Raw genomic sequence first — 8,793 nt, 5'->3', positions numbered from 1 at the left:
TAGTGTTAACTCTTAAGAGAAAAACCAAATAATAATTTTAAAAGTTGAGGAGAAAATTATTGAAAAGAAGGATAAATGCAAGTTGTAAAAAATCAAAATAAATATTACAAAGAAAAGGAATTAAACTAAAGAGGGATGAAGTTGTGCAAATATTGGAACAAGAGAGATAAATAAAATAAAATAAAACAATGAAATATTACATTAGGTGAGGACGGAAGGTTTGCCTATCCAACTATTTTTTAATGTGAAAGGTGATAGAGCTCTATTAACTTTTAGTTAGTAGCCTACTTTGACGTGGATTTCCTACCAGAAAGATTATGGAAACAAAAACTAAAAACAATACCTTTCATGAAATTCACTTCAAAATATTAGAATTCCTTACCTCACTTCAAAATATCCACAGCCTCTTCTTCAACCCCGGCCTATCCCCCAAACCATCTTCCCCACCATCATCTCTGCACCCCTTAACTGCAGTCTCCAACACAAAGCGAACTCCCAAAAGGTAAAATATATGTGTGAGTTTCTCTTAGAATTTATATACAAAGAAATTTGTCAAAGAGGCTTTATATATGTTATTTTTTTCTTTTATGACTGCAGATGAAACTTTTCAGCTGAACCTCCCTCCCAGCTTAGATTTTTGTTCATGGTGAAGAGGTCTGGAGCCAATAGTCATTGAGAATCCAGGGACCCTCTCTCTTATTTTTCTTTGATTCCAAACTCCCTTGTAATTTTGGTTCAAGGCATCCAAAAATGGCTTCTTCCAGCACCCATAGAGCCTCTTCTTCTTCTACTATTTCTCGTAATTATGATGTGTTCTTGAGTTTTAAAGGTGGTGACACTCGCAAAAATTTCACTGATCATCTGTATACCATTTTGACTGCATATGGAATTCAAACTTTCAGAGATGATGAAGAACTTGAGAAAGGAGGAGATATTGCATCTGATCTCTTCAGAGCTATAGAAGAATCGAGGATTTTTATTATTATTTTCTCAAAAAATTATGCTTACTCCAGATGGTGTTTAAATGAACTCGTAAAGATCATTGAACGCAAAAGCCAAAAGGAATCATTGGTTCTACCAATTTTCTACCATGTGGATTCATCTGATGTACGAAACCAAAGGGGAAGCTTCGGAGACGCACTTGCCTACCATGAAAGAGATGCAAATCAAGAAAAGGAGATGATACAAAAGTGGAGGATTGCCTTGAGAAAAGCAGCTAATCTATGTGGATGCCATGTGGATGACCAGTAAGTATGCTTCTCTTCACCTCTCGTTTATCTGTTTAAATGGGATATTGAAAATGCAAATTTGGAAGAACGATTTTCATTTTGTAAAAATATTAAATATGACTTCTTTAGGGATAAAAATGCCTGTCAACAATTATTCAATCTCCATCTCAAATCGATAAAATACTTTTTGGATAAAAAGTACTTCAAGAGTAGAAAAATATCAAAAGGAGATTATATATGTAATTTTAAATGCATTGAAGTTATTTGATATTTCTTTAAATCGAATATTTCTTTAGAGATTTTATGTGCAATTTTCAATACATTGAAATTTTATGTGCAATCAAATATTAGTTTTTAAAACCCTTTTAATCAATATCTTATTTTGCTATGAGGCACTGGTAATTGCATAATGCCTATGAATTCCATTCTCACTTACTACAAAGATTCTCATGCATCTCCCTCTGTTTCCTGAGTTTCAATTTACATTTTTGCTTGTTTTTTGCGTATATATTCTTCAACAAGTCTTAATTCCCATGCACTAATTAAGTGCTCACTCACTGCAACAATATCGATGCCAAGCTTGTTTTGTAATCTTCATGATGGATTTTTATTATGTCAAAGGGGGTAACTATTTTGTCCCTTTGACCTTTCGAGTTCATTTGGATTAATTTACCTTAAACTCTGCCCTTTAACATTCCTATCGTGCTCTTTTAGAATGATTTTACTTGTAAGTTTATTCTCATAATGAAGGTCTCATGAATATGAAATTGTTAACAAAATCTAACTTTCATTTTTCCCTTGTGTTGGTCCAAAAATACAAGTATCAAAATTTAACCCTTTTTAAATTTTCTCTAAATAAAATCATATTTAAGTTCCCAATCAACAAGCAAATCATGAAATTTTCCACATTCACTTGTTTCCTGATTCCTCTATGGAAATGCAAAATTAATTGGCATGCTAAAAATGGAGTCTTTGTAACTTTGGTAAGTATTGGTAAGTTAATAAAACCTAAAGACAAGTGAAATTGAGGAATCATAAACAAGTTGTTTGTGAAATAAAAGTTGAAAGAAGGCATTAGCTTGTTCATAGAGGAGTCCTACACAATGCTCTAACGGTAAGAGTATTGAAAATTTGCAACTTGGCACAGTAAGAGTATTAAATATGTAAGTAAATTGGTTTGACCCCTTTCTTTTTCATTCCATTGCTACTAATTCAATAATATTGGACACCACCATACACGACTAAATTCATTATATTTTGCAACTCATTCTAACTCAACATTGTACTTCATTTATATGATTGGCAGGTATGAGATTGTGGTTGTCAACAAAATTGTTGATACAATCATTAGAAGAGTAAACCATCAACCTTTAAGTGTGGGAAACAACATAGTTGGAATTGGTGTTCATTTGGAAAAATTGAAATCGTTGATGAACACTGAGTTAAATATGGTTAGCGTCGTAGGGATATATGGAATTGGTGGGGTTGGCAAGACTACTATCGCCAAGGCTATTTATAATGAGATCTCACATCAATATGATGGTAGTAGCTTTCTTATAAATATCAGAGAGAGATCCAAATGCGATATACTTCAATTACAGCAGGAACTTCTTCATGGTATGCTACGGGGAAAAAAATTTAAAATAAACAATGTTGACGAAGGAATTAGTATGATAAAGAGGTGTCTAAGCTCCAATAGAGTTCTTGTTATTTTTGATGATGTGGATGAGTTGAAACAACTAGAATGTTTGGCTGAAGAGAAGGATTGGTTTCAGGTAAAAAGTACAATCATCATTACATCTAGAGACAAACACGTGCTTGCTCAATATGGGGTGGATATACCATATGAGGTTTCAAAATTAAACAAGGAAGAAGCTATTGAGCTCTTTAGTTTGTGGGCCTTTAAACAAAATCGTCCCAAAGAAGTTTATAAAAACCTCTCATACAATATTATAGATTATGCTAATGGCCTTCCGTTAGCACTTAAAGTTTTAGGTGCTTCTCTTTTTGGAAAGAAAATAAGTAATTGGGAAAGTGCACTGTGTAAGCTAAAAATAATATCCCACATGGAAATTCACAATGTACTTAGAATAAGTTTTGATGGACTCGATGATATAGACAAGGGGGTGTTTTTGGATGTTGCATGCTTTTTCAAAGGAGATAACAAAGATTTTGTTTCAAGAATATTGGGCCCTCATGTAGAGCACGCAATAACAACTCTAGATGATAGATGTCTCATATCTGTTTCAAAAAACAGGCTAGATATGCATGATTTAATACAACAAATGGGTTGAGAGATTATTCGTCAAGAATGTCCTAAAGACCCTGGAAGAAGGAGTAGATTGTGGGATTTGAATGCCTATCATGTGCTAATAAGAAATACGGTAAGAGTCAAATGCATGAACTTGTTTATATACGTGTGTATGCAAGCTTCAATATGATTATTATTATTTTTTTTCAGAAATTAGCCGTGTGTATAACTCAATTAAGTCTAATGCATCTTTTGTTTTGCCTACTCGTCTTATATTTTTCAGGGGACAAGAGCAATTGAAGGACTATTCCTAGATAGATGTAAATTTAATCCATCACAGCTTACTACAGAATCTTTCAAAGAGATGAATAGACTTAGATTGCTCAAAATCCATAACCCTCGCAGAAAGTTATTTCTTGAAGACCACCTTCCAAGGGACTTTGAATTCTCTTCTTATGAGTTAACATATCTGCATTGGGATGGATACCCTTTAGAATCTTTGCCAATGAATTTTCATGCAAAGAACCTTGTTGAACTCTTACTAAGGAACAGCAATATAAAGCAACTTTGGAGAGGGAATAAGGTATTGTTATTATTATTTAGTTACAGTTTAAGTTTATATTAATTTTTAACATTTATATAAATTTATCTATTGAAAAAAATTATTTTGTTACAGCTTCATGACAAGTTGAGGGTTATTGATCTCAGTTACTCTGTCCATCTCATCAGAATCCCAGACTTCTCAAGTGTCCCAAACTTGGAGATTCTAACTCTAGAAGGGTGTACAATGCACTTAAAAGATTGGTGCAGCAGTATTATAATTACTAAAACTAACTTGTTCTTTTTTTTTTTTATTTCTTTTTCCCTTGAATCTTGCAGGATGTGTAAACCTGGAGCTTCTTCCAAGAGGCATTTACAAGTGGAAACACCTTCAAACTTTGTCTTGCAATGGCTGTTCAAAGCTAGAGAGATTTCCAGAAATCAAAGGCGATATGAGAGAGCTAAGGGTGCTTGATTTGAGTGGAACAGCTATAATGGACTTACCATCATCAATTACACATCTAAATGGTCTTCAAACTCTCCTACTTCAAGAGTGTTTAAAGCTCCACCAAATCCCTAATCATATTTGCCACTTATCATCATTGAAAGTATTGGACCTAGGTCACTTCAACATAATGGAAGGAGGAATTTCTAGTGATATTTGCCATTTATCATCATTACAGAAACTAAATCTGGAACGGGGTCATTTTAGTAGCATACCTACTACCATCAATCAGCTTTCCAGGCTGGAAGTCCTTAACCTTAGTCACTGCAACAATCTTGAACAAATTCCAGAGCTTCCATCACGTCTACGGCTTTTAGATGCACACGGTTCAAATCGCACTTCATCAAGAGCCCCGTTTTTGCCATTGCATTCTCTGGTCAATTGCTTCAGTTGGGCACAGGTATCATTTTCATGTCAAACACTAGTTATATGCAAACTCTATATTTACATGGTGCTTTGGTGCAGGATTTGAAACGCACTAGTTTTAGTGATTCTTCCTACCATGGCAAGGGAACTTGTATTGTTCTTCCCGGAAGTGATGGAATTCCAGAATGGATAATGAATTGGGGAAATAGATCTCTTACAAGAACAGAGCTCCCTCAGAATTGGCACCAAAATAATGAGTTTGTGGGATTCGCTATAGGCTGTGTTTTTGTTCCACTTGCTGATGAATCTGAGGACATACCCAAAAAGGAATCTGCACATGGGCCCGAGAATGAATCAGACAATAAATCTGAGGATGAATCTACTCATACATGGAAGAATGAAACAGATGATAAATCTGTGGCTGAATCTTCTCGTAAGAATGAACATAAACATACACATTCTTGTCGTCTGAAGTGTGCTCTGCGTATCAGTGATGAGAGATTTGGATCTGAAAGAATTGTAGATCTTCCCTGCTTTCGATCCAATTGTTTTTGCTATAAAGAAGACAAGGACGAAGATAATGAGAGTGTATGGGTGGTTTGCTATTCCAAGGCGGCTATTCCGGAAAGGTTTCACTCTTGTCAATGGACTCACATTTGGACTTCATTTAAGTACTCTTACAATAATTCTGAGAATTCCGTGAAAGTGAAGGAGTGTGGAGTCCGCCTTATATACTCCCAAGACCTTCAACAAAGCCATCCATTAACAACACAGACAGAGGGTGCAGATGTTAGAATATGCATTGCATGCCAATGGGATGGGGCGCTTCGACGGAAGCGGTGTTTTGAGGGCAGTGACATGAATGAAGTGCCCATTATCGAGAATCCCTTAGAACTTGATAGATTATGTCTGCGGAATTGCAAAAATCTTACGAGTCTGCCCAGTAGAATTTTTGGTTTCAAATCCCTTGCAACTCTCCGCTGCTCTGGCTGTTCACAACTAGAGAGCTTTCCAGAAATCCTGCAAGAGATGGAGAGCTTGAGAAAGCTTTATTTAGATGGAACCGCCATGAAAGAGATACCATCATCAATTCAACGTCTAAGAGGGCTTCAATGTTTGGTTCTGTCAAACTGCAAAAACCTCGTGAATCTTCCCGAGAGTATTTGTAATTTGACATCTTTTAAAGTTCTCATTGTCGAAAGCTGTCCAAACTTCAAGAAATTGCCAGACAACTTGGGGAGACTACAATCTTTACTTCATCTTAGTGTTGGGCATTTAGATTCAATGAATTTTCCATTGCCGTCTTTGTCCGGTTTATGCTCCTTGAGGACATTAGAGATTCAAGGCTGCAATCTAAGGGAATTTCCCAGTGAAATTTATTACCTATCATCACTGGTATCATTATATCTGGGGGGGAACCACTTTAGTCGCATACCTGATGGGATCAGTCAACTTTACAACCTAAAACTTCTTGTCTTGAGTCACTGCAAGATGCTTCAACATATTCCAGAACTTCCATCAGGTTTAAGGTATCTAGATGTCCATCACTGCACATCCCTGGAAAATTTATCCAGTCAATCAAATCTACTCTGGTCTTCTTTATTCAAATGTTTTAAATCCCAAATTCAGGTATGGTTTTCATATATCATTTAACCTTTCTTTTCATGGAGACAAAATTCAGAGGGTAATTTTTGTGCAGGGGCGTGAATTTGGACTTGTCACAGCTTTTATTGCTGAAAGTATTCCGGAGTGGATAAGCCATCAGAAAAGCGGGTTGAAAATAACAATGAAACTTCCTTGGAGTTGGTATGAAAATGATGACTTCTTGGGCTTTGTTCTGTGCTCTCTTTGTGTTCCACTTGAGATTAAGACCAAAAGATATAAGCGTTTCAACTGTAAATTGAATTTCGATGGTAACAGTGCATATTTTTCCTATGAGTCTATTCAATTTTGTGAATTCTGCTATGACTTGATACATAATATATCAAGTCAAGGGTGCTTGATATATTATCCTAAGTCCCGTTTTCCCAAGAGATATCACTCAAATGAATGGAGAACCTTGAACGCTTCATTTAATGCCTACTTTGGTATTAAACCAGTGAAAGCGGCAAGGTGTGGCTTCCACTTTCTATATGCCCATGATTATGAACAGAACAATCTCACAATTGTACAACGTAGAAGTAAGCTGTGACACCAGTTCAGCAGTAGAAGATACTAATACTGATGTGGAGAGAAGCTGTGATGGCACCACCCTGAATATTAGGTGGGAAAGAATATTTCAATTCCAAGTATTTTGTTTTGGAATACTTTAAGATCCATGTTAGTTTTTGTTCCCACACACGTCAAATGAGCAAAAATATAAAATTATGGCATTGTATTTGTTAACTAAGTTATTACTTTTGAAGCATCAACCATTTTGTGAAACTAGTTTATCATAAAAACTAACACACGTACAATTTAATGTCTCAACCTTGGGTTTGATTGATATCCAAATGAAATATCTCAAGCAATTGAAAGTGAAAGTTGAGATGATTATTCAAGGGCCTAAAGCTCAATTGATCAACCCATACATCCTTATTCATTTAGGCAAGTTAGATATTACAAGCAAATTTCCAATTTTGATTAAACTCTTATCAAGTTGAATTCACACCCTTTTTTAATTTGCTACTCCATTTGTTTGTTTGTTTGTTTTTTTTAAATCTAAAAGGGAAAGAGAATGTCAAATTAAGAACAAGCAATCAAATTCAAGAGGAGGTGTTTTGAGGTGACATATTTATGCAAAAAAAGAAAGATAAGAAGGTGTTATTTATAGTGAGTGATCTTTGGTAAGGATTAGGTCGAGCAACTTTAGGATCTTAATTTCAGAGTTTTAGAGGGTTGTATTGCAATATTTTGTATTGTTCCAAAATTTTCAAAGGATGAGATTGTCAAAGTACTAGTTTAAGTAGACAAATTTGCTCTACAGGTTATTGGTTCAAAACTACTTTACTACCACTAAGTCTTATATATATATTAACATATACAAGTTGGAAACATAAATTGAAGCTAAGTATGTTGTTTTGGATTTGGTTAAATAATTACAAATTTAAAAATTGAATTTAATATAAAAAAAGTGTACAAATTAAACTTAAGAAAGTTAAAAATATCATTTCTTTATTGATTTCCTCCTTTCAACTTTATTAAACTTTTCATTATATTCTAAGGTTTTTGTTCTTCTAATGAGAAAATTAATTTCATACCTATTGTTATCAAACATTAAAATGAAAACAAATGATCATTCCAACATTCCATTTATAAGTGCATCCAAATATAAGAATTGGAATTACCAAATTTAATTTTATTCAAGATCAATTAAGAATGGAAACAAAATGTTTATTCTCATCTCAATTCCTACATACCAAACATGGTCTAAGGTTTCGTTTGGTACATGAAATTAGGAATGGAAATAGAATGAGGATAGGGTGAATCCTAATCCAATGTAAGATAAGATAAAGGAATAAAAATCCTAGTGATAATGGAATTTGGTTTCCATAACAATGAATTTGTATCCCTATTCTTATTCCAAAAATAATCCAAACACATTAACTCATTCCCATGCTTTATTCTATGGTTTCAAACAAGCCCTAAATAGAGATACTTTAGAAGTTACATGATTTGTACAATAGAGTACTCTTTTTAATTATATTATATTCGTCATCAAATATTAAAGAAAATGGGGTGAGATTTCTTTTAAAATAACGATTATTTTCATATAATTTTTATAAGCATTAATTTTCTAAAAAATTATTTATGTTTTTTTTTTTGGAATAATTTGAGGATGCATGAGGAGGCTTTGAAATAAATGTCAAATGAAGTAGTAGTAGTAGTAGTAGTAGTAGTAGTAGTAGTAGTAGTAGTAATGA

At 34.1% G+C, this 8,793-nt stretch overlaps 1 pseudogene; it reads left to right on the top strand.

Moving 5' to 3' along the window:
- The first annotated feature begins 606 nt into the window (after positions 1 to 606).
- Positions 607 to 7,145, top strand: LOC104879323 (disease resistance protein RPV1-like; annotated as a pseudogene).
- Positions 7,146 to 8,793: the final 1,648 nt, after the last annotated feature.

The sequence above is a fragment of the Vitis vinifera genome, chromosome 5, assembly GCF_030704535.1.
Source record: "Vitis vinifera cultivar Pinot Noir 40024 chromosome 5, ASM3070453v1".
Classification (NCBI taxonomy): domain Eukaryota; kingdom Viridiplantae; phylum Streptophyta; class Magnoliopsida; order Vitales; family Vitaceae; genus Vitis; species Vitis vinifera.
Note: the sequence above shows the minus strand (reverse complement) of the source record. Positions and strands in the feature narration are given on the sequence as shown.